Below are 26,542 nucleotides of genomic sequence, written 5' to 3'. Positions count from 1 at the left end.
ATCGTCATCATCATCATCGTCATCATCATCTTCATCATCATCGTCATCATCATTAGCATCATCATCGTCAACTGTCATCATCATCGTCATCATCATCGTCATTATCCTTCTGTCATCATCGAGCGCCGTTCTGTCTGAGGCTGTGTGCACGGCTAATTAGCACGGACGCCTGTGCCAGGCTTTGTTGACGCTGTTTATCGAGTCGTGTTTTAAGCACTGTTTGTTTTATACTCTATCCTGTTTGCGGCGGGGTTTGGCGTGGGTTTCGTGTCAATAATCTGTTGTTGTTGTTTGTGCTCTTGTTAATTTGCACATTCCCTCCAGCCGGTAACTGCTGCCACTGCCGATGGTTCTGGGATGTGGTTTATCGGTCTCTATGTAACTCTATGGGTCTCTATGTAACTCTATGGGTCTCTATGTAACTCTGTGCGTCTCTATGTAACTCTATGGGTCTCTATGTAACTCTATGGGTTTTTTATGGATCTCTATGTAACTCTATGGGTCTCTATGTAACTCTATGGGTATCTATGCAACTATATGGGTCTCTATATAACTCTATGGGTCTCTATGTAACTCTATGGGTCTCTATGTAACTCTATCGGTCTCTATGTAACTCTATGGGTCTCTATATAACTCTATGGGTATCTATGTAACTCTATGGGTCTCTATGTAACTCTATGGGTCTCTATGGAACTCTATGGGTCTTTATGTAACTCTATGGGTTTTTATGGATCTCTATGTAACTCTATGGGTTTTTTATGGATCTATATGTATCTCTATGGGTCTCTATATAACGCTATAGGTCTCTATGTAACTCTATGGATCTGTATATAACTCTATGGGTCTCTATGTAAATCTATGGGTCTCTATGTAACTCTATGGGTCTCTATGTAACTCTATGGGTCTCTATGTAACTCTATGGGTTTTTATGGATCTCTATGTATCTCTATGGGTCTCTATATAACGCTATAGGTCTCTATGTAACTCTATGGATCTGTATGTAACTCTATGGGTCTCTATGTAACTCTATGGGTCTCTATGTAACTCTATGGGTCTCTATGTAACTCTATGGGTCTCTATGTAACTCTAAGGGTCTCTATGTAACTCTATGGGTCTCTATGTAACTCTATGGGTTTTTTTATGGATCTCTATGTAACTCTATGGGTGTTTTATGGATCTCTATGTATCTCTATGGGTCACTATATAACGCTATGGGTCTCTATGTAACTCTATGGATCCCTATGTAACTATATGGGTGTCAACTTAACTCTATGGGTCTCTATGCGACTCTATGCGATTCTATGTAACGGCAATGCCCAGTAACTGCCGCCAGCTGGCGCGAGCACATGGGGTGAGCACGTGGGGTGAGCAGTTGGGGTGAGCACGTGGGGTGAGCACGTGGGGTGAGCACATGGGGTGAGCAGCGGGGGTGAGCACGTGGGGTGAGCACGTGGGGTGAGCAGCGGGGGTGAGCACGTGGGGTGAGCACATGGGGTGAGCAGCTGGGGTGAGCACGTGGGGTGAGCACGTGGGGTGAGCAGCGGGGGTGAGCACGTGGGGTGAGCAGCTGGGGTGAGCACGTGGGGTGAGCACGTGGGGTGAGCAGCTGGGGTGAGCACGTGGGGTGAGCACGTGGGGTGAGCACATGGGGTGAGCACATGGGGTGAGCACGTGGGGTGAGCACATGGGGTGAGCAGCTGGGGTAAACAGCTGGGGTGAGCAGCTGGGGTGAGCACGTGGGGTGAGCAGCTGGGGTGAGCAGCTGGGGTGAGCACGTGGGGTGAGCACGTGGGGTGAGCAGCTGGGGTGAGCAGCTGGGGTGAGCACATGGGGTGAGCACATGGGGTGAGCAGCTGGGGTGAGTACCACGAACTGAAGTGTCCCACCAAAATGTCTGGAATGAGCTCCAAGTCTGACTGTGTTTGTAATGGACTCGAATACCGTCAATTTTTTCCGTGTCACCTGCCCCGCCAGTCCCCCCCCCCCGCTCCCCCCGCCGTCTCTGTCGACCCTTGGATGAGATGTTAACTACCTCGCCTGGTACACAAGAGGTCGTGGGTTCAATCCCGACCCTGACGTTTGCTGAATATTTGGAGCTTGCGTCTCTCTCTCATCATCATCATCACTGTGGCTAGGAGATGTTAACTACCTCGCCTGGTACACAAGAGGTCGTGGGTTCAATCCCGACCCTGACGTTTGCAGTATATTTGGAGTCTGCGTCTCTCTCTCATCATCATCATCGTCACGGTGGCTAGGAGATGTTAACTACCTCGCCTGGTATACAGGAGGTCTTGGGTTCGATCCCGACACTGACGCCTGCTGTATATTTGGAGTCTGCGTGTCTCTCTCCCCGTGGTTGCGTGGATTTTATCTCCAGGTCATCCGGCTTTTCCCCTCCACATTTAGAAACGGGGTACCTTCAGAATGTTTGGCTGCTATAAATGTCCACGTGATGATGATAAGCCACTTCGTTGAGCTACCATTTGTGATAGCGAGGTCGCACCTGAAAAAGAGCTATACAGCTCAGTGGGCCTTACCTGGTAAAAATAAATAAAATAAAATACTTTAGTGTTAGTTTAATAAGTGGGCACTCCACAAGTTGTGTCGGTCGGTACGTCGCGTGTGCGGTGGGGTAAAGTGTGGGTACGTCCACCTCTTCCCGAAACTTCTGGCCAACGTTGGAGCGTTGAGAGGGGGCATCTGGCTCTGGTATTAACCTGCAAGGCTGTCAGTGGGTGAGCCCCACGTTATTTACAGGAACTGATCATCACACTTGTGTACCACCACCAAATGAGGTTCTTGACAACCTCTGATCTCCTATTCTTGGGTTTTTTTCGGTAAAGTCACGTAGGTAAAAAATTAAAAATAATAAAAGTAAAATAAAAATAAAATAAAAATCACGACGTTTCGGAGGCAACACAAGCTTCCGTCTTCAGGTGGAACCGTCACAGCACGATAGCTGTATCAAGTGACTCTCACTGACTCTTACTTGATACAGCAATCGTGCTGTGACGGTTCCACCTGAAGACGGAAGCTTGTGTTGCCTCCGAAACGTCGTGATTTTTATTTTATTTTTATTTTACTTTTATTATTTTTTTACCTACGTGACTTTACCGAAAAAACCTAAGAATATGAATCATTGCAGTCACGGAAGCTTCAAATCTAGAACTCTGATCTTTTCCTCCTTCTTGGTATTCCAAGGGTCGAGGCACCGTTCCTAGAGGGGGCGGGGGGGGGGGCGGTGATTCGGGTCTTTTTCCAGTGCAGCTGCAAGACGACGGGACGCGTTTGCCTCCGACAAGACGACGATCGGAATCTTTAGTGCAGTGGTTCGTCTTCGTCTTCTTCTTAACCTGGAGTGCACGCTGCACCCACTGGGGGTGCGAGATGCCCTTTCTGGGGGTGGCGAGATAGGACCAGATCTTTTTAAATCCTTTATATTAAGTTCACTTGCTTGCGCGCTTGCGCGCTTACGACCGTGCAAATCTTTCGGTCGTTTTTTAACCCACTTCCCGTGATCCAATCGAGCTGACATTTTCCACACAGACTCGTTGTGCGTGACAATTAATGTTCGTGAAAATTTTTTTCCAAAATTGTACACTTTTTAGGACAAAAATATTATATGTAATTACCAATTGCTTAATGGTGCAATGCAATCATCTGACCCATAGGTGGCAGCCATCTCAAGCCAGAGGACGAGAGGACTCTAGCCACCACGCATATAAAGGATTTATAGTGAAAAACTTTGTTTTTACGGGTTAATTTTTTAGCAGATAAATCATGGAAAGCACGTAAGTACAACTTACTTTATATTCTTGGTTCTTTCGGTAAAGTCACGTAGAAGGGAAATAATAAAATAATATTGATATTACCCTAGAAGGGAAATAATAAAAAAAATATTTATATTATTTTATTATTTCCCTTCTACGTGACTTTACCGAAAGAACCAATAATATGAATCCCTGCAGTCACGAAAGCTTTAAATCAAAACTTACTGTGTTCCATCAAAGCCGATGTATTAATGAACATTGTAAAATGTTTTACCGGTTGAGAACCAAAGGGGCGCGAGGCTGCAGGAGAGGTGAAGCACCACCGCTCTAGTCAGATTTAAATCTGCCGCTGAGAACTCACCCCCTTGAACGTGGCCTTTCCTCCCACAGTTTCGGTCACTTACGCTGCTCGGCTCTGTCGAATATCCGCTGCTTTGCATCCGCGGTGGCGCATTGGGGTCCTTGGATGAAATACGCCTTGGGGCCGTCCTTAAATGACGTCACGCACCTAGGGGGGCGGGGGGGGGTCAGACATTTGTGACGACGTGTGACGAGTGGGGTGGGGGGAGGGTTGAGAAATGTGACGTCACATCAAAATGCGCAACTTTAAAAAAATATAGACAACACGTTCTACTTAATTAAACAGACTTTTTAATAAATGTTTTCTCCTACAACATCAGAGTGCAGCGCCACATTAAATACGCACTACAATGACAATAGTTTAAAGCGATTTGAAGCGTGTTTTATTTTTGGGGGGGGGGGCAGAGCTGTGTGACGTCATATTTGAGGGGGGTCTGACTTTTTGTGACGTCGTGTGACGAAAGGAGGGAGGGGGTCAAAAAGCGTCCTAAATCGCGTGACGTCATTTATGGACGGCCCCTTTACACGTGTAACATATTAAGTATTAGTAGTAGATTTCGATTTAAAGCTTTCGTGACTGCAGGGATTCATCTTCTTGGTTCTTTCGGTAAAGTCACGTAGAAGGGAAATAATAAATAAATAATAAAAATAATACATTATAAAATTATTCTCACGACGTTTCGGCCACAACGCAAGCAGCCGTCCTCAGGTGGAGAACAGGTCTGTCGAAAAGACAGAGACTGAATGACATCATCACGGTGGCTGTCATTCAGACTCTGTCTTCTCGACAGACCTGTTCTCCACCTGAGGACGGCTGCTTGCGTTGTGGCCGAAACGTCGTGAGAATAATTTTATAATGTTTTATTTTATTATTTATTATTTCCATTCTACGTGACTTTACCATTAGTAGTAGAGCTGCCTCTGTTGGGAAACCCTTCCACACGCAGTGGCGTGAGCAGCACGCAATTGCAGGCCTGCGCCTTCACTATTTGTTTAGAATAGCGTTTATTGCCGCATGCAATGAATTTTAAACGCATGCTACTACTTGATGCAATGTATAATAGAGATCGCTTTAGCTAATATGCATCGCGTATAATATAATGTATGGTATCAATGTTGAACTTATAATAATAGGGTTTTTCCCCTTTTTTCTGGCAAAAAGCTGAAACCTTTTTACAAGGAATCATGTGTGCATTAACCACAATACTTGTGGTCAAAATGCAAACAAAAAACACACTCTGATAATATATGCATTCATTCTAGATTTTATTAATATATGCATTGTCCTTGAAACTGACTGGTCCACAGCAGAGACGGCTTTCTTTTGAGCCTCGTCTCAATTGGTGATAGACCAGAGGACGCCAAAAGGCGTACTATTGTGGTTAATGCAGTAACATGAATCCTTGTAAAAAGGTTTCTGTTTTGTTGCCAGAAAAAAGGGGAAAAACCATATTATTATATTTTGGTACTGGCAAAGGAGGTCTAATAATGTTGAACTTCTTTCGCGCCGTACGTAGGCAACCGTGCTTATTGGAGGCGTGGGGAAAAATCCGAGGCGCGGTTCGAATATTGTAGTAGAAATGTATTTCTCTCTCTCTAAATACCAGCAAAAGTTTTTTTTAATCACTTTCAGCCTTACTTTTGAAAGTATTTTTAAAAAAAACGTATTTCTGGCGTTAACGATGACGCCCGTGGGTGGGCGTGGCCAGCGATGGGTGGGCGTGGCCAGCGCTGAGTGGGCGTGGCCAGCGCTGGGTGGGCGTGGCCATTGCTGGGTGGGCGTGGCCAGTGCTGCGTGGGCGTGGCCAGTGCTGAGTGGGCGTGGCCAGCGCTGGGTGTGTGCTCACTGCTGGGGGTCGCCGTGGGTGATGAGAAATGAAAGTGTGAGATTGCGCGCGCGCCTAATCGCGTGGGCCGTGCTAATTTAAGTGGGAGTGGGGTGTGGGGGAGCAGGGTGTGGGATGGGGGGGAGCAGGGTGTGGGGTGGGGGGGAGCAGGGTGGGGGCTGTGGGGGGGAGCAGGGTGGGGGGTGGGGGGGAGCAGGGTGTGGGGTGGGGGGGAGCAGGGTGTGGGGTGGGGGGGAGCAGGGTGGGGGGTGGGGGAGCAGGGTGTGGTGGGGGAGCAGGGGGTGGGGGAGCAGGGTGTGGGGTGTGGGGGAGCAGGGTGTGGGGGGTGGGGGGAGCAGGGTGTGGGGTGTGGGGGAGCAGGGTGTGGGGGGTGGGGGGGAGCAGGGTGTGGGGGGGAGCAGGGTGTGGGGTGTGGGGGAGCAGGGTGTGGGGGGTGGGGGGAGCAGGGTGTGGGGGGTGGGGGGGAGCAGGGTGTGGGGGGGAGCAGGGTGTGGGGTGTGGGGGAGCAGGGTGTGGGGGGGGGGGAGCAGGGTGTGGGGGGTGGGGGGGAGCAGGGTGTGGGATAGGGGGGGGGGGAGCAGGGTGTGGGGGGTGGGGGGGAGCAGGGTGTGGGGGGTGGGGGGAGCAGGGTGTGGGGTGGGGGGGAGCAGGGTGTGGGGGGGGGGGGGAGCAGGGTGTGGGGGGTGGGGGGGAGCAGGGTGTGGGGTGGGGGGGAGCAGGGTGTGGGGGGTGGGGGGAGCAGGGTGTGGGGGGTGGGGGGGAGCAGGGTGTGGGGTGGGGGGGAGCAGGGTGTGGGGGGGGGGAGCAGGGTGTGGGGGGTGGGGGAGAGCAGGGTGTGGAGTAGGCGGGGGGAGCAGGGTGTGGGGTGGGGGGGAGCAGGGTGTGGGGGGGGGAGCAGGGGGTGGGGGGGAGCAGGGTGTGGGGGGAGCAGGGTGTGGGGGGTGGGGGGAGCAGGGTGTGGGGGGGGGGGGGGAGCAGGGTGTGGGGGGTGGGGGGGAGCAGGGTGTGGAGTAGGGGGGGGGAGCAGGGTGTGGGGGGTGGGGGGGAGCAGGGTGTGGGGGGTGGGGGGGAGCAGGGTGGGGGGTGGGGGAGCAGGGTGTGGGGGGTGGGGGGGGAGCAGGGGGTGAGGTGGGGGGGAGCAGGGAGTGGGGGGTGGGGGGGAGCAGGGTGTGGGGGGTGGGGGGTGGGGGGGAGCAGGGTGTGGGGGGTGGGGGATCAGGGTGTGTGGGGTGGGGGGGGGGCAGGGTGTGGGGGGTGGGGGAGCAGGGTGTGTGGGGTGGGGGGGGGCAGGGTGTGGGGGGTGGGGGGGGAGCAGGGGGTGAGGTGGGGGGGAGCAGGGAGTGGGGGGTGGGGGGGGAGTAGGGGGTGGGGGGTGGGGGGGAGCAGGGTGTGGGGGATCAGGGTGTGTGGGGTGGGGGGGGGCAGGGTGTGGGGGGTGGGGGGAGCAGGGTGTGGGGGGTGGGGGGGAGCAGGGTGTGGGGGGGAGCAGGGTGTGGGGTGTGGGGGAGCAGGGTGTGGGGGGTGGGGGGAGCAGGGTGTGGGGGGTGGGGGGAGCAGGGTGTGGGGTGGGGGGGAGCAGGGTGTGGGGGGTGGGGGGAGCAGGGTGTGGGGGGTGGGGGGGAGCAGGGTGTGGGGGGGAGCAGGGGGTGGGGGAGCAGGGTGTGGGGGGGGGAGCAAGGTGTGGGGGGTGGGGGGGAGCAGGGTGTGGGATAGGGGGGGGGGAGCAGGGTGTGGGGGGTGGGGGGGAGCAGGGTGTGGGGTGGTGGGGGAGCAGGGTGTGGGGTGGGGGTGGGGGGGAGCAGGGTGTGTGGGGTGGGGGGGAGCAGGGTGTAGGGGGTGGTGGGGGAGCAGGGTGGGGGGTGGGGGAGCAGGGTGTGGGGTGGGGGGGAGCAGGGTGTGGGGTGGGGGTGGGGGGGAGCAGGGTGTGTGGGGTGGGGGGGAGCAGGGTGTGTGGGGTGGGGGGGAGCAGGGTGTGTGGGGTGGGGGGGAGCAGGGTGTGGGGTGTGGGGGAGCAGGGTGGGGGGTGGGGGAGCAGGGTGTGGTGGGGGAGCAGGGGGTGGGGGAGCAGGGTGTGGGGGGTGGGGGGGAGCAGGGTGGGGGGTGGGGGAGCAGGGTGTGGGGGGTGGTGGGGGAGTAGGGGGTGAGGTGGGGGGGAGCAGGGTGTGGGGGGTGGGGGGGAGCAGGGTGTGGGGGGTGGGGGGGAGCAGGGTGGGGGGTGGGGGAGCAGGGTGTGGGGGGTGGGGGGGAGCAGGGGGTGAGGTGGGGGGGAGCAGGGAGTGGGGGGTGGGGGGGAGCAGGGTGTGGGGGGTGGGGGGTGGGGGGGAGCAGGGTGTGGGGGGTGGGGGATCAGGGTGTGTGGGGTGGGGGGGGGCAGGGTGTGGGGGGTGGGGGAGCAGGGTGTGTGGGGTGGGGGGGGGCAGGGTGTGGGGGGTGGGGGGGGAGCAGGGGGTGAGGTGGGGGGGAGCAGGGAGTGGGGGGTGGGGGGGGAGCAGGGGGTGGGGGGTGGGGGGGAGCAGGGTGTGGGGGGTGGGGGATCAGGGTGTGTGGGGTGGGGGGGGGCAGGGTGTGGGGGGTGGGGGAGCAGGGTGTGTGGGGTGGGGGGGGGCAGGGGGTGGGGGAGCAGGGTGTGTGGGGTGGGGGGGGGCAGGGTGTGGGGGGTGGGGGAGCAGGGTGTGTGGGGTGGGGGGGGGCAGGGTGTGGGGGGTGGGGGAGCAGGGTGAGAGTGAGTCGTGTCCATGCACAGGTGGCATCGTAGCTTTACGCTGGGTACACAAAGGCGTGAAGCTGGTCACACCACCCCCCCCCCCTGGTTTGCGTTTCCAGCTTTAATAGGTGCTCGTTAACAGCACTTACTGCTTCATGCATTACACACACACACAAAAACAAAGATCCCCCGTGTAGCCTTCACAGACTGCAGGGGCAAGTGCTGTTAGCGAGAACCTATGAAAGACGGCACGGCACACGAGGGGGTGGGTGGCCAACACCACGCCCGGCCGCCTTTGTCTCCCTAGTGACGATGTTTACACACCGCACAAGGTACTCGTGTGAGGCTGAGTCGACCTAGGGGAGACCGAATACCGGTTCAGATAATCGTCACAGGTGTTGGCCGTAGAGCGGGAATCGAACCCGGGTCGCCGGGTTCGTAGCGCAGCGCGCTAACCGCTACACCACCGCTCCCCACACACACCACATGTGCACACACACACACACGTGATGTAAAGCTATTCAATTGTGGTTACAAATTGACATTCATGGCTACACATATTGTTATTTCTGTATCATTGCTCGAACATTAAAATACAAATGTAGTAGCTACTACATATGTAGCTATATTTGTGCAACTAAGGATCATCCGGCAATGGTCCTGAACCAGAGACAGCCTTACTTCTGTTCTCGTCTCACCAGTCTCAGCGCAGAGAACGCCAAAAAGCGACCGGTGAATGACTTTCCGTGATGACTGCGAGGACGAGTATTGGTGGAAGCGAGCGGCGGAGCGAATGCTTTCAGAACGACGCGAATTCCTCACGTCGTCCCCTTAATGAGAAACACTCGCAGTGGCAGCGGGGCGCAAGGCACCCTCTCATGGATGAGTGAACGGGACCTCCACCCCGCCCCCATAGAGCCCTACTGCCAGGCCATTGCGGCAACGGTGGGAAGTGAAAACGTTATAAATAAATAAATAGATCACTTACAGACAAGGCTCTGTTTAGTCGCCGAAAAAAAGTTATTTGACATTTGGTTTCCTGCGACCTTCCGCAGGTCGGGAGTAGTGGTGGGGGGGCCTTCTTGGACCAATGTTTTCGAGCAGAATTTGTTCAAGCGGGCAATTCGTGATCCTGGTTTTCCACGTGATTGGGTCCCTTCACCGGTAAGGGTGCCAGTGGCCTGGCGTTGTTGACGAGGGCACTTCATCTAGACACCACGGTGACGGTGGTGCTGGTGGGTTTATGTTTTCGAGCAGAATTTGTTCAAGCGGGAAATTCGTGATCCTGGTTTTCCACTTACTTTGGTCCCATCACCGGTAAGGGTGCCAGTGCCCTGGTGTTGTTAGTGAGGGCTCTTCATACAGACACCACGGTGGTAGTGGTGGTGGTGGTGGGTTGTTGGGTCACGTCCCCGCAAATTAAGTGGCGATGTGAACTAAACGGGCGTCCTGGGGAGCGGTGGTGCAGCGGTTAGCCCACGGCGCCGTGAACCCGAATTTTACGATGTCTACTCCCTGTTACCATATTCTGTCGACCCATACGGTTTTCCCGTTTTCTTGTACAGGGAAATTGAGTAGAAACACGTTTTGTCTAATAAATGAAAACAACTCAATTAAATCACGACGTTTCGATTGCAACACAAGCAATCATCATTAGGTGTGACAACCACTGCAAGGAAATGGTTGTCACACCTGATGACGATTGCTTGTGTTGCAATCGAAACGTCGTAATTTAATTTAGTTGTTTTCATTTATTTTTTTTACCTACGTGACTTTACCGAAAAAAACAAAGAGTATGAATCCTTGCAGTCACGAAAGCTTCAAATCTCGAATGTTTTGTCTATTTGTGTTTCTCCCTTCTGATGGGACTTTGCAGGATGAACGTTGAGATGTGACCAATAAGGTCCGAAATGGTCTGCGATAAGGTCAGGGGTTGACAGGTATGTGTTACGGAACAACATTCAGTGGTATCTGAATCAGTTCTGGGCCACCTCGCGTTTCACTCACCCTCGTCGCCAATGAGCAACGTGAAATAGATGGCCGAATGAAGTTCTTCATTCAACAGTGGATCGACAAAGGGCTGAATATTGATATAATTGTATTTACTTCTTTCTTAAATGTCTCCTGGTCTTGATTGGGGTATTGTAAACATTTTTTTATTAAAGAAAGATGTAGCTTTTTTCTTGTTGGTGTTGTTACTTTAATCCTGACTATCGGCTTTCAAAAGACTTGTCACTCAAACAAACCTCCCGTGTTTATTCAGGTCATACAGCCAGGCGAGGGCGAAAAAAAGAAACCCAGTCACTCCACTCGTTATCAAAGCAGTCCGTCTCTTCTCTCCCCCAAGGTTAAAAGCTGCTCTTTCAGATCCCACGCCCCTTGGACGAACCACAAAATTAGAGCCATGGTCCAAACAGGTGGGGCGGGTGGCTGACAGGTGGTGTGTGAGGGTGGGGAGCGGTGGCGCAGTGGTTAGCGCTACGCTACGCTGCGCTACTAAACCCCGGCGACCCGAGTTCGATTCCCGCTCACGGCCAACACCAGCGGCGATTATACGAACAGGTCCTGGGCCACCCCTAGGTCGACTCGGCCTCAAGTGAGTCCCTGGTGCGGTGTGTAAACATCGCCACTGGGGAGACAAATGCGGCCGGGCGTGGTGCTGGCCACCCACCCTCGTCGTGTGGCCGTACGGGCCTTCATAGGTGCCACTCACCTAACAGCACTTGCCCCAAAAGCATGTTGAGGCTATATAAGGGTGGATCTTTGCCTCTGTGGTGTGTGACCACAGCCCTGCGTTTGAATTAATGGCATGGTTCAAACCTGGTAATTTGTCTGTAAGCAAAGGTCTACAGCGAGGCTGTGAAACTCATTCTCGATTCATCTTCTTGGTTCGTTCGGTAAAGTCACGTAGAAGGGAAGTAATTAAACAATAAAAATAAAACATAATAAAATAATTCTCACGACGTTTCGGCCACAACGCAAGCAGCCGTCCTCAGGTGAAGAACATGTCTGTCGGGGAGACAGCGTCCATTCAGACGCAAGAAGATGAATCCCTGCAGTCACGAAAGCATTAAATCGAAATTCATTCTCGATTTTCCACTGGAACATCTGATACGAGCCAGTGCATGGCCATCGGAACCAAAACCGTGATACGAGGATCGAGGCAAGACATTGAAAACTGGCTCGGGGCCAAACATTTGCAGTGGAAAAAATTAACCCGTAAAAACAAAGTTTTTCACTCTAACTCCTTTATATGCGTGGCGGCTAGAGTCCTCTCGTCCTCTGGCTTGAGATGGCTGCCACCTATGGGTCAGATGATTGTCTGCTAACATTAAGCAATTGGTAATTAAATATTTAAAAAAAAATTCCCTAAACAGTGTAAAATTTTTGAAAAAAAATTTCACGAAAATTATTTGTCACGCACAACGAGTCTGTGTGGAAAATGTCAGCTCGATTGGATCACGGGAAGTTTGTTAAAAAACGACCGAAAGATTTGCACGGTCGTAAGCAAGCAAGCAAGCGAACTTAATATAAAGGATTTAAAAAAAAACTGGCGCCTCCCGAGCCGCGGCCTGGCTGGTTCGGCATGCCCCCTCCGCACGGCACGGCTCGGTTGTAGAGTGGAAAATCACGCAATCACAACATTGACGCCACAGACACGTTCGTCCCATTAATGGCTGCGAATGGTTCAGAGTGCACTAACCACCGTGCCACCGCTCACCCCCGCCCCCTCGCCCCCTCGCCATTCCATAAAACAGTGCTGTAAATTAATAATGAATTCCTCGCTAAGAGGCCACGGTTTCGACTGCAGACTGAAAATCTCGACTTTGCAATTCGCGATCGAGGCTGCGCTGAAAGTCCCCAATGCGTTCGTGCTGTACATTTTTGTTTCCACGCGGAGAATCTCTCGTTGCAAACACACCGGTTTAACAACATTCATCTTATTGCCGGTTCAATCTATTACTCGCGGAGGTCTACATCCAGCAGTGGATTGATCATGGCCAGCGATTGTATGTGTGTGTACGTCTCTCGCACCGCACGTGGCCAACCGCGCTCACGATCATTGATGTCGACGTTGAAACGGCTGCCCTCTAGTGCATCACGTGGTCCACAAAAGGCTTCTTCTGAATGGGGAGATGGGAGAAGTGTGTGGGGGGGGGGGCATTACTGTGCATTAGTGGGGGGCACATGGAACACATCCACGGCGGTAGAGGACTGGGGAGGGAGAGACGGAGCGATGGAATCATTTGACGCGCAGGATCGCGGGAAGAGGTTGCGGTGGTTTGGAAGAGAGAGGGAGAAAGATATCTTCATCCAGCAGTGGATTGAGCCCGGCCAGTGGATTGTACCACCCCCCCCCCCTTTTCCAACAGGCCCCTTGAATGCAATGGGGGAGGGGGGGGGTAGCTCCCTCTCCGTGGCGACCACAACATTCCTGTAGTGCCACCGTCACCGCCAACGACCAACCACCACCACCATCAACCACCACCGCCAACCACCACCAACCACAACCACAACCAACCACAACCACCACCACAACCACCACCACCACCAACCACCACCACCAACCACAACCACCACCACCACCACCAACCACCACCACCACCAACCACCACCATCAACCACCACCGCCAACCACCACCAACCACAACCAACCACAACCACCACCACAACCACCACCACCGCCAACCACCACCACCAACCACCACCACCAACCACAAACCACCACCACCAACCACCACCAACCACAACCAACCACCACCACCAGTATGAAAAAAGTGGTCCCGATAGTTTGGTGGTGGCTGTGAGCGAGAGAGTGGGGAGGAGGTGGGGGGAGGAGGAGAGGGGAGAGAGGAGGAGGGAGGAGGAGGGGGGGGAGGGAGAAGGAGGGGGGAGCGAGGAGAGGAGGGGGGGGGGCCTCAGCGAGAAACCCTCGCACAAGCTTCACAAAGGCATTCGGGCCAAACCATTGTGCGCTCACAGATACAGGGGGGGGGTGAGTCAGTGACGATGGGTTCGAAAACAAATCCTCAACCCCCCCCCCTCTACACAGCACCCCCCACTGGCTGTCGCCGAGGAAGAGAATGGTACAACCCGAAAAAAAGAGTCTAGCAGCCAGCAAGCCCCGCTCGCTGTTAGTGCGCTGACTGCTGCTGTTGTTACTGCTGCTGCTGCTGTTGTTGTTGTTGGGATGGGGCTGTAGTAGAACAACAACAACAACAGTGTTGTGTGGTGGTGGTGGTGGAGCTACTGCTGTTGGAGCTTACAGGGAGGAGGTTCCGCGTGCTTGGGGGCTGAATCCTCGCCGTTTCATTCGTCTTTAAGAAGCTTTCGATAGCCTCGTTTGTTCATCATCATCGCACGGTGGATATACCCAGCGCTGCATGAGAGGTGAGTTTGATAACAACACTTGCTCCTACGCTCCGTTGAGGCTACACGGGGGATCTTTGTTTTGTGAGTGGAGGTGGAGCGGTGGCGCAGCGGTTAGCGCTACGCCGGTCCTGGACCTCCGCTAGGTCGACTCAGCCGCAAATGAGAGCACCTCGTGCGATGCGTTAAACGTCACCACTGGGGAGACAAATGCGGCCCGGCGTGGTTGCTGGCTCACCCACCCCCTCGTGTGTCACAGCGCCGGCCTTCACAGGTGCTGCTGCTGCTACTCGCTAACATCACTTGCCCCAACAGTCTGTTAAGGCTACACGGGGGATCTTTGTGAGTGGGGGGGGGAGCGGTGGCGCAGCGGTTAGCGCGCTTGCGCTCCTAACTCGGCGATCCGAGTTCGATTCCCAATCACGGCGAGCGCACGGTGGCGATTGTCTGAACTGGTCGTGGGCCTCCCCTAGGTCGACTCGGCCTCAAACGAGGTGGTGGTGATGGTGGTGTAGCAAACATCGCCACGAGGGAGACAAAGGCGGCCCGGCGCGGTGTTTGTTTCCACCCCCTCGTTTGCCCTGTGTCGGCCTGTCGGCCTTCGTAGGTGATGCTCGCGATCAGCACTTGCCCCCAGTAGTCTGTTGCAGGCTATACGGGGGATCTTTGTCTTTTGTGAGTTTGAGTATGCGTCAGTATGTGAGAGAGTGAGTGTGCGTGAGAGTGTGTGAACGTGAGTGTGTTTGAGTGAGTGTGTTTGAGTGAGTGTGTGAAAGTGTGTGTGTGTGTGAAAGTGTGTGTGTGTGAAAGTGTGAGTGTGTGTAAGAGTGTGAGTGAGTGTGCGAGTGAGTGTGTGTAAGCGCGTGTGTGTGTGTGTGAAAGTGTGTGTGTGTAAGAGTGTGAGTGTGAGTGAGTGTGTGAGTGTGAGTGAGTATGAGTGTGTGTGTGTGAGAGAGTGTGAGTTTGTGTGTGTGTGGGGAGCGGTGGTGCAGCGGTTAGCGCGCTGCCGCTACGAACCCTGCTACCCGAGTTCGATTCCCGCTCACGGCCACCAACACCAGTGACGATTATCTGAACCGGTCCTGGGCCTCCCCTAGGTCGACTCGGCCTCAGATGAGTATCTGGTGCGGTATGTAAACATCGCCACTGGGGAGACAAAGGCGGCCGGGCGTGGTGCTGGCCACCCACCCCCTCGTGCGCCGTTCCGGCCTTCATAGGTGCTTGCTAACAGCACTTGCCCCTACAGTCTGTTACAGGCTACACGGGGGATCTTTGTCTTTGTGATTGTGGTGAGTGTGTGTGTGTGGAAGTGATTATGAGTGAGTGTGAGTGGGGGAGTGTGTGAGTGGAAGTGATTGTGAGTGTGTGAGTGGGGGTGTGTGTTGAGTGTGTGTGTGCGTGAGTGTGTGTGGATGTGATTTCAGTGTGTGTGTGGGAGTGATTGTGAGTGAGTGAGTGTGAGTGGGGGAGTGTGTTGAGTGGGTGTGTGCGTGAGTGTGTGTGTGGATGTGATTTGAGTGTGTGTGTGGGAGTGATTGTGAGTGAGTGAGTGTGAGTGGGGGAGCGTGTTGAGTGTGTGTGTGCGTGAGTGTGTGTGTGTGGATGTGATTTGAGTGTGTGTGTGGGAGTGATTGTGAGTGAGTGTGTGTGTGAGTGGGGGAATGTGCTGAGTGGGTGTGTGCGTGAGTGTGTGTGTGGATGTGATTTGAGTGTGTGTGTGTGGGAGTGATTGTGTGTGTGGGAGTGAGTGGGGCCAGTGTGAGTGGGTGTGTGCGTGTGTGTGTGGGGAGCGGTAGTCTAGCGGTTAGCGCTACACTGCGCTACGAACCCGGCCACCCGAGTTCGATTCCCGTTCACGGCTAACACCGGTGGATTATCTGAACAGGTCCTGGGCCTCCCCTAGGTCGACTCAGCCTCAAATGAATACTTGGTGCGGTGTGTAAAACATCGCCACTAGGGAGACAAAGGCGGCCGGCCGTATTGCTGGCCACCCATCCCTTTGTGTGCCGTGCCACTCGCTGACAGCACTTGCCCCAACAGTCTGTGAAGACTATACGGGGGAGGAGGGGGGTCTTTGTCTGTGTGAATGTGTGTGATGTGGTTGAGTGTCTGTGATGTGTGTGTATGAGTGGGTGTGTGTGAGAGAGTGTCTTTGATGTGGTTGAGTGAGTGTGTGTGATGAGAGTGAGTGTGTGATGGGAGTGAGCGTGTGATGGGAGTGAGTGTGTTATGGGAGTGAGTGTGTGATGGGAGTGAGTGTGTGATGATGTGAGTGGGTGATGGGAGTTAGTGTGTGATGGGAGTGAGTGAGTGTGTGATGGGAGTGTGGGTGTGATGGGAGTATGTGTGTGATGGGAGTGAGTGTGTGATGGGAGTGAGTGTGTGATGGGAGTGTGTGTGTGATGGGAGTGAGTGTGTGATGGGAGTGAGTGTGTGATGGGAGTGAGTGAGTGTGTGATGGGAGTGTGGGTGTGATGGGAGTATGTGTGTGATGGGAGTGAGTGTGTGATGGGAGTGAGTGTGTGATGGGAGTGAGTGTGTGATGGGAGTGAGTGTGTGATGATGTGAGTGGGTGATGGGAGTTAGTGTGTGATGGGAGTGAGTGAGTGTGTGATGGGAGTGTGGGTGTGATGGGAGTATGTGTGTGATGGGAGTGAGTGTGTGATGGGAGTGAGTGTGTGATGGGAGTGTGTGTGTGATGGGAGTGAGTGTGTGATGGGAGTGAGTGTGTGATGGGAGTGAGTGTGTGATGGGAGTGAGTGTGTGATGGGAGTGAGTGTGTGATGGGAGTGAGTGTGTGATGGGAGTGAGTGTGTGATGGGAGTGTGTGTGTGATGGGAGTGAGTGTGTGATGGGAGTGAGTGTGTGATGGGAGTGAGTGTGTGATGGGAGTGAGTGTGTGATGGGAGTGAGTGTGTGATGGGAGTGAGTGTGTGATGGGAGTGAGTGTGTGATGGGAGTGAGTGTGTGATGGGAGTGAGTGTGTGATGGGAGTGAGTGTGTGATGGGAGTGAGTGTGTGATGGGAGTGAGTGTGTGATGGGAGTGAGTGTGTGATGGGAGTGTGTGTGTGATGGGAGTGAGTGTGTGATGGGAGTGAGTGAGTGTGTGATGGGAGTGAGTGTGTGATGGGAGTGAGTGTGTTATGGGAGTGAGTGTGTGATGGGAGTGAGTGAGTGTGTGATGGGAGTGAGTGTGTGATGGGAGTGAGTGTGTGATGGGAGTGAGTGTGTTATGATGTGAGTGTGTGATGGGAGTGAGTGTGTGATGGGAGTGAGTGAGTGTGTGATGGGAGTGTGTGTGTGATGGGAGTGAGTGTGTGATGGGAGTGAGTGTGTGATGGGAGTGAGTGTGTGATGGGAGTGAGTGTGTGATGGGAGTGAGTGTGTGATGGGAGTGAATGTGTGATGGGAGTGAGTGTGTGATGGGAGTGAGTGTGTGATGATGTGAGTGTGTGATGATGTGAGTGTGTGATGATGTGAGTGTGTGATGATGTGAGTGTGTGATGGGAGTGTGTGTGTGATGGGAGTGAGCGTGTGATGATGTAAGTGTGATGTGATGTGTATTAATGTGTGTGTGGGGAGTGGTGGCGCTACGGTTAGCGGGCTGCGATTCGAACCCGGCGACCCGAGTTCGATTCCCGCTCACGGCCAACATCAGTGGCTATTATCTAACCGGTCTAGGGCCCCTCCTAGGTCGACTCAGCCTGGTGCGGTTTGTAGTAAACATCGTCACTGGGGAGACAAAGGCGGTCGGGCGTGGTGTTGGCCACCCTCCCCCCCTCGTGTGCCGTGCCGGCTTTCATAGGTGCTACTCGCTAACAGAACTTGCCCCAACAGTCTGTTACAGGCTACACGGGGGGCATCTTTGTCTTTGTAATGATCGTTTGTGATGTGTGCGTGAATGTGTGACGATGATGTCTGTCGGGGAGCGGTGGCGCAGCGGTTAGCGCACTGCGCTACTGAACCCGGCGGACCCGAGTTCGATTCCCGCTCACGACCAATGGACAGCGACGATGGATTTTTGAGCGTGTCCCGTGCCTCCGATAGGTCGCCTCAGCCTTAAGCGAGTGCGGTGCCAGGTGCGTTGTATGGGGCCGTCCATAAATGACGTCACGCACCTGGGGGGGGGGGGCAGACATGTGTGACGATGGGGGGGTTTGTGAAACGTGACGTCACATCAAAATGCGCAACTTTGAATATAAGTGTTTTCTCCTACAACATCAGAGTGCAGCGCCACATTGAATACGCACTACAATGACAATAGTTTAAAGCGATTTGAAGCACGTTTTTTTTTCAAAATGGAATTATGGTTTGGGGGGGGCAGAGCTTTGTGACGTCATATTTGAGGGGGGGGGGTCTGACTTATTGTGACGCTGTGTGACGAGGGGGGGGGGTCAAAAATCGTCCAAAATCGCGTGACGTCATTTATGGACGGCCCCTATGAACATCAACGCCGGGGGAGACAAAGGCGGCCGGGCCTGGTGATGACCACTCATCCCCTCCGACCTTAATGGATGCTCGCTAAGCGCACTTGCCCCACCAGCCGGTTAGGGCTACCCGGGGAACTTTGCTCTTTGTATTTCCTGTGGCGTGTTGCCCTGCCAATGAAGAGCGGTGGTGCAATGGTTGCCGCACTGCGCCGCGAACGTGGCCACACAAGTTCGATACACGGCCACGGCTTGGCATCGGGGCGGTTGTGTGTCTCTTATAGGTCGACTCGGCCTTAAACGAGTGCGGTGCAGCTCACATCATCATCATCGACACCAGTGGCAAACTTTAGCTGAATTTTTTATCTTTCCTAGAAGCTAATCTGGGGCTTCCCCTAGATCGACTCGGCCTGAAAAATAGGTTGATATAATGAGCAAGGAGAGAAGACAAAGGCGGTGTTTCTACTCACCACGTTATTCGTATGGAGATGTTAACTACCTCGCCTGGTGTGCAGGAGGTCGTGGGTTCGATCCCGCCTCTGACAAAACCTGCTGCTGTATATTTGGAGTTTGTGTGTCTCTGTCTCTCTTCCCGTGGTCGCGTGGATTTTTGTTTTTCCCCGACCACATTTAGAAACAACATCGCGCGTTTCGAGAATATTTGGCTACTGCTATATAAATTTCCCCGTGATGATGACGATCAGCCACTTCGTTTGGGCCATAATTTGTGATGACCAGGTCGCTTCTGAAGAAAAAGAAGTTCAGTGGGCCTTACCTGGTTAAAATAAAATAAATAGTTTCCATGGAAGTTTTTTTTGCCAGTATCAAAAATAAGAATAGATGTTCCCCTATCTGGAAATACAACATAGCAGCGCAGTGTGTGTCTCGCCTGCTAAAATAAATAAAGTAGAGTTTAATAGATGCTCGCAAACAAAGATCAAAGACGCGCACTGTATTGTCCGGCCAGCCATCTGTTCTCTCGTTTTTTGGGGGGGGATTTTTAATCCACAAAGAGATCTTTAATCCGCAAACTTGTACTGTCTGTTTGAACAGTAAGCCAAATAAAGAGCCCCATGATCTGTGGTCCGAGCCACGTGGGAGGGCTTCAGCTGGGGCCGTGGGAGCGCATCGCTGTGATGACCATCCGAGTTGGATTCCCGTTCACGACCACCAACACCCGGTGCGGTGTGTTGTCAACATCGCCACTGGGGAAACAAAGGCGGTCGGGCGTGGTTGCTGGCTCACCCTACCCCCTCGTGTGTCACAGTGCCGGCCTTCATAGGTGCTACTCGCTAGCAGCACTTGCCCCAATAGTCTGTTAAGGCTACACGGGGGATCTTTGTCTTTGAGTAGTGATGACGTCACGCGCGGACCGTTCTGGCTGATGATCGCGTGAGGTTAGTGACGATGGTAATGTATGGTAATTAAGTAACAGTGATGTGGATATTCACGGTAATTGGGTAATAACCGTATGGTTATCAATGGTACGTTAGTGACAATAACATGGTTATTCTTTTGTCAAGGTGCTCTTCCCCCCTCCATCCCAGCTTAAATAGACGCTCCAAGCCTGGGGTGTGTCATTCAGACTCTGTCTTCTCGACAGACCTGTTCTCCACCTGCGTTGTGGCCGAAACGTCGTGAGAATTATTGTATTATGTTTTTATTGTATTATTTTATTATTTCCATTCTACGTGACTTTAACGAAAGAACCAAGAAGATGAATCCCTGCAGTCACGAAAGCTTTAAATCGAAATGGTTATTAACGGTAAGTTAGTGGGAACGATATGGTTATTGCCGTCAAGTTGTAATACTGGTGCAAGTTGGTGACGATGCGTAGTGAACAGCTGTGGTGAGAGCTTGTGACTTGGTAAGCAGCAGAGGTCGCAAACGGGTTTTGATTCCTTACCCGTACCCGGACCCGGCCGCAACAGGGTCGCAAATGGGTACCCGTACCCGGCCAGGTACGGGTACCCGTTCCCTACCCCTACCCTACCCGAAATTAGTGACAAACGGTGACTCACCAGTAACTCACGGCCTACCCGTACCCGGCCGCACCAGGGTCGCCGGGTACGGGTATCGGGTAGGGTATGGGTATCGGGTAGGGTACGGGTATCGGGTAGGGTACGGGTATCGGGTAGGGTACGGGTATCGGGTAGGGTGCGGGTATCGGGTAGGGTACGGGTATCGGGTAGGGTACGGGTATCGGGTAGGGTACGGGTATCGGGTAGGGTGCGGGTATCGGGTAGGGTACGGGTATCGGGTAGGGTACGGGTATCGGGTACGGGTATCGGGTAGGGTACGGGTATCGGGTAGGGTGCGGGTATCGGGTAGGGTGCGGATATCGGGTAGGGTACGGGTATCGGGTAGGGTACGGGTAGGGTACGGGTATCGGGTAGGGTGCGGGTATCGGGTAGGGTGTGGGTATCGGGTAGGGTACGGGTATCGGGTAGGGTACGGGTATTGGGTAGGGTACGGGTATCGGGTAGGGTATCGGGTATCGGGTATCGGGTAGGGTACGGGTATCGGGTAGGGTGCGGGTATCGGGTAGGGTACGGGTATCGGGTAGGGTATCGGGTATCGGGTATCGGGTAGGGTACGGGTACCGGGTAGGGTACGGGTATCGGGTAGGGTGCGGGTATCGGGTAGGGTACGGGTATCGGGTAGGGTACGGGTATCGGGTAGGGTACGGGTATCGGGTAGGGTGCGGGTATCGGGTAGGGTACGGGTATCGGGTAGGGTACGGGTATCGGGTAGGGTACGGGTATCGGGTAGGGTGCGGGTATCGGGTAGGGTACGGGTATCGGGTAGGGTACGGGTATCGGGTACGGGTATCGGGTAGGGTACGGGTATCGGGTAGGGTGCGGGTATCGGGTAGGGTGCGGATATCGGGTAGGGTACGGGTATCGGGTAGGGTACGGGTAGGGTACGGGTATCGGGTAGGGTGCGGGTATCGGGTAGGGTGTGGGTATCGGGTAGGGTACGGGTATCGGGTAGGGTACGGGTATTGGGTAGGGTACGGGTATCGGGTAGGGTATCGGGTATCGGGTATCGGGTAGGGTACGGGTATCGGGTAGGGTGCGGGTATCGGGTAGGGTACGGGTATCGGGTAGGGTATCGGGTATCGGGTATCGGGTAGGGTACGGGTATCGGGTAGGGTACGGGTATCGGGTAGGGTGCGGGTATCGGGTAGGGTACGGGTATCGGGTAGGGTGCGGGTATCGGGTACCCGGTTGCGACCTCTGGTAAGCAGCAGTGGCCTGCCGTATCGTCGAGGAAGCTGTCGAGGCATTGCCCGCCCCGAGTAACTCGGTAACGACTCTCGCCTTTTGCCCGTCCAAGGACGGGTGTCTCGCAGTAAATCTGAAACTTGCAAGCGAAGAGCCAATTAGTTTACTACTTCAGCCCACCGGTGTGTCCGAGAGTACATCCGCAACAATTACAATCTGAGCAGTACGAACATTTCGTAATTACAACCGGCATCATCGGGCGATTTGCCAGAATGGTGAAGCAATGCTTCAGGTCTTAAACAGAGCGGCAGGACGACGTCACCACTGAAGCGAATCAGGTGGTGACGTCCCAAGCGTCGAACTTTTGGCATTTTAAAATCCTTTATATTAAGTTCGCTTGCTTGCTTAGGACCGTGCAAATCTTTCAGTCGTTTTTTTAACCCACTTTCCGTGATCCAATCGAGCTGACATTTTCCACACAGACTCGTTGTGTGTGACAATTAATGTTTGTGAAAAAAAAATTCCCAAATGTTACACTTTTTAGGACAAAAATATTATATTTAATTACCAATTGCTTAATGGTGCCATGCAATCATCTGACCCTTAGGTGGCAGCCATCTCAAGCCAGATGACGAGAGGACTCTAGCCGCCACGCATATAAAGGATTTATAGTGAAAAACTTTGTTTTTAAGGGTTAAGTTTTACTTTCTTGGACTTTAGCCCGCGCCTACCGATTTTTGCACGATCGCCCTATGTACGGTGCGAAAGAAGTTCAACGTGCACAGTAACGCCTTACGGTTGCCTGCCGCAAGCGTGACGCCGCGTGGCGATGCGTGTGGCCTATGATCTCGCGCTCTGTGTAGGCGGCAGCGGGGGTTGGTGGTTCACACACAGACGATGTTGTGAAGCTCCTTTCCCGTGGGCTCTGAGGATGAGCAGCACCCCTGGCTCGCCAGGAGTGTAGTGGGTTCGAATTAGGTGCACACACACACACAGCTTGGAGGCAACACTTGATTAAACGGTAAGTAATATAACACTGTGCATGAGGTGGTGACCACCTTCCTCAACTCACTAACACTCTGGAACACGACACAGAGGGGACCAGGCAGGCTGCGGGCTGCCTGGTCCAGGACGACGACTCGGGACTTGACGACCGATGATGTCGTCTTCACTTCGGAGTTCAACAGCCCCGGCTCTGTGTTCACACCCCGCTTATATCCCCTTCCCAGGCCACGCCTCCCTTCCCAGGCCACGCCTCCCTGCCCAGGCCACGCCTCCCTTCCCAGGCCACGCCTCCCTTTCCCCACCTCATGGGAAGGTCTGGGTCCCTCCACCACGTGACCCCCCAGGCACCCCCTTGGGGCCCCCAGCCCTCGTACGGGCCGACACAGTAGTGACCGTCCTATGTCACTACAGGAGAAGGCGGTACGGCAAAAGTGCGGACTCACCTCCGTCTGTTCCACGCCGCCTTCCTCGTCACCGCAACGGGAGGAGGATTTCTCCGCAACTCTGGCTGTTGCCTGACAACGCCGGTTGCAATCACCGGCGAAACGTCGTGCTCGGATGGTAAATGTTGTGGGTTTACTCTCCAGCACTCCAACACACCGGTGTGTTCTACGGGCAATGAATGATTTTGTTCACGTGACAAGCCTTACTAATTGGCGGTGTTGGCTAGTGGCGGGTTTAACGACACGCACTTATATTTGCGCGATCTAAGTGGATTATCATCACGTGGAAATCTGTAGCAGCCCAAATACTCTTAAACGCATGATTCTAAATATGGAGGGGAAAACCCGGAGGACCCGGAGAAAAATCCACGCGACCACTGAGAGAGACGCGCAGACTCCAAATACAGGTAGTCCCCGAGTTACGACGCTCCGACTTACGATATTTCGATCTTACGATGGCGATATCGATACGACAAAATTGTTAAATATTTTACATTTCGCGCGGCAGGCAAACGCAGCAGCGTACGAGGTACGATGCTGTACGTTGGGACGCTGCCGGGATGTACGCATCTCCCGCCTTGTGTGATGCAGATAGGATTGTTTCCTGAAAAATGTTTCTATTAAATTGCAGTTCACATAGGTCGGCTAAGAATTTACCTTTTTTACTTTACATTTTACAGTATTGTAATTAATAAATACAGTGTATAGTTTATACAGTACGGTACTGTAAATTGCTCTGTTTTGCTAAATGATCACCATTCTTTAAGACTCCTGGGTAGGCTAGGCCATCTTCGACTTACGATATTTTTGACTTACGATGGGGTCGTCGTAACGCATCTCCATCATAAGTTGAGGACTACAGCGGGCGTATTTGGGGTGCGTGCATGTGCACAATTATTTAGCTTTACCTTAATCACGTCCGTTGAAGCAAAATCATCGTGCATTGTAAGCAGACACACTTACCCGCCTGTGTCATTGACTTTAATTGTCCCTTCATTAAATTGGTTTCCATTTACAGCAAATTGGTTCCTGCAATTTGCGTCTAATCAGTGTTTTGAACGTCGCGCGTCTAGTCACGATGCACGTGCAGTCAGTCCTTCTGTCGATCCACTGCTGGATGAGAACCAACCGCCCTAAGCAATGTCAATCAAGTGGGTGGAGGGGGTGGTGGGGTGTTTGACCATACTTCACCATTCTGAGCAGGGAGGGGAGGGGGTGGGGGGGGGTGGTGAGGACGGCATTCGCGAAATGTCAAGTTTGTTTTTTTTAAATCGGGCCCTACCCAGCCGACATGGAACGTTGGGCCATCGTTGCGTTGTGTACTTGGGTCAGGGCGCGGGGACTCAAGGGGGCACTTGAGAGGGGTGGGTGGCGGGTCGGGCAGTCACCCCTTGGCCTCTAGCCCTCTTGGATACACCACTGGAGCATAGTACAGTACAACAGTGGATTTAGCTGTACTGCCGTGGTGGCTATGAGATGTTAACTACCTCGCCTGGTGTACAGGAGGTCGTGGGTTTGATCCCGACCCTGATGCCTGCTGTATATTTGGAGTTTGTGTCTCTCTCTCTCTGTCATCATCATCACGGTGGCTAAGAGATGTTCACTACCTCGCCTGGTGTACAGGAGGTCGTGGGTTTGATCCCGACCCTGATGCCTGCTGTATATTTGGAGTTTGTGTCTCTCTCTCTCTGTCATCATCATCACGGTGGCTAGGAGATGTTCACTACCTCGCCTGGTATACAGGAGGTCGTGGGTTCGATTCCGACCCTGACGTCTGCTGTATATTTGGAGTTTGCGTCTCTCTCCCCGTGGTCGCGTGGATTTTTCTGCGGGTCCTCCGCTTTCCCCTTCCACATTTAGGATCAACGTCAAGCGTTTAGGGTAGCAGCGGTAGGAGGAGTTGTACGTATGTTGAACTTCTGTCGTGCCGTACGTAGCCAACCGTGCTAATCGCAGGTGCGGGGGGAAGGCCAACAAACTAAACAGAAGAAAGCAGTTCTAAAGAAATGAGTTTTAAATTTAGCTCTAAAAGTGGATAGCTCCAGTGGCTTCCTGTTATCGGAAGGAAGAGCATTCCAGACGGCCGTAGGAGCGCATTTGAAAGCACGGGATGCGGTGCCCTTATTTGTTTGATGTTCCAGCCAAAAAGCCGCTGCGAGGACGACCAACGGAGTTTCGCGTGATGATAGTTTACGCTCCTTGACGAGGCATCGTGGTTCATTTGCGACAAACACTTGGTGGGTAATGAGCGTGACCTCGAAACGTATTCGCTCGGCAACCGGACGCCAATGAAGCAACCTCGGAGGTCCTTAGAGCAGCAGGGGTGGGGAACGTCCGGCCCGCAGGCCGTACAAGGCCCGTGAAATCATTTGGTGTGGCCCTGCCAAGGCAACCGCAGGCGGGACTCGAAATTCAATAAATCTAGGAGCAAACCTGGAAAAGCAGTTGCGAGTAGCAACATCATCAATAGCAGCTAACATCACACGCCTCGCCAGAGAGAAGCAGTTCCAGCCATGACATTAGGGGTGAGTTAATTAAATGTTTGACCAAATATAACGGGCTAATTTTTAAGTTGATAATTGTGTATGGCCCGCGAATGATGTTATAAATATCCAAATGGCCCTTGGCAGAAAAAATGTTCCCCATCCCTGCCTTAGAGGAAGGCGATCTGAATATATCAGGGACCTCGTTGGAGTGTAAACACGGATCAGTTCCTTCTAATACCTGTCATCGTCGTCAGCCATGATCAATCCACTGCTGGATGAAGCCGCTCTCTGTATGTATGTTGGACTTATATTCTTGGTTCTTTCGGTAAAGTCACGTAGAAGGGAAATAAAAAAATCATACAAATATAAAACAATACAAATTCTCACGACGTTTCGACTGCAACACAAGCAATCATCATCAGGTGTGACATCCACAGCAAGTCGAAACGTCGTGAGAATTTTGATTGTTTTATATTTTTATTATTTTATTATTTCCCTTCTACGTGACTTTACCGAAAGAACCAACAATATGAATCCCTGCAGTCACGAAAGCTTTAAATCAAAATGTATGTTGGACTTCTTTCGCACAGTACGTAGCTAACCGTGCTAGTCAGAGGTGCGGGAGAAGGACAACAAACTAAATGAGTTGTCAATCTCGATGAAGATTTAAAAGCGCGTCGCTCCCAGTGACTTCCTAATATCGGAAGGAAGAGCTGATCTGGCGGCTGAGAGCAGTATCTTGGCTATGCCCAAGCAGTGAAATGGAGCTGCAGGGGAGGTTCTAGATTTGAAGCTTTCGTGACTGCAAGGATTCATATTCTTAGGTTGTTTCGGTAAAGTCACGTAGTGAAAAAATTAAAATTAATAAAAGTAAAATAAATATAAAATAGAAATCACGACGT

General features: G+C 53.1%; 1 protein-coding gene across 4 annotated transcripts in view; it reads left to right on the top strand.

Moving 5' to 3' along the window:
* Positions 1-13,821: 13,821 nt before the first annotated feature.
* LOC144949356 (colorectal mutant cancer protein-like) overlaps positions 13,822-26,542 on the top strand; it is a 106,666-nt gene continuing 93,945 nt past the window's right edge. For all 4 annotated transcript variants that reach the window (XR_013640273.1, XM_078879345.1, XM_078879344.1 and 1 more), the window contains exon 1: positions 13,822-14,072. The gene's annotated coding sequence lies outside the window, so the exon portion shown is untranslated. The remainder of the gene's footprint in view (positions 14,073-26,542) is intronic.

The sequence above is a fragment of the Lampetra fluviatilis genome, chromosome 53, assembly GCF_964198595.1.
Source record: "Lampetra fluviatilis chromosome 53, kcLamFluv1.1, whole genome shotgun sequence".
Lineage (NCBI taxonomy): Eukaryota > Metazoa > Chordata > Hyperoartia > Petromyzontiformes > Petromyzontidae > Lampetra > Lampetra fluviatilis.
Note: the sequence above shows the minus strand (reverse complement) of the source record. Positions and strands in the feature narration are given on the sequence as shown.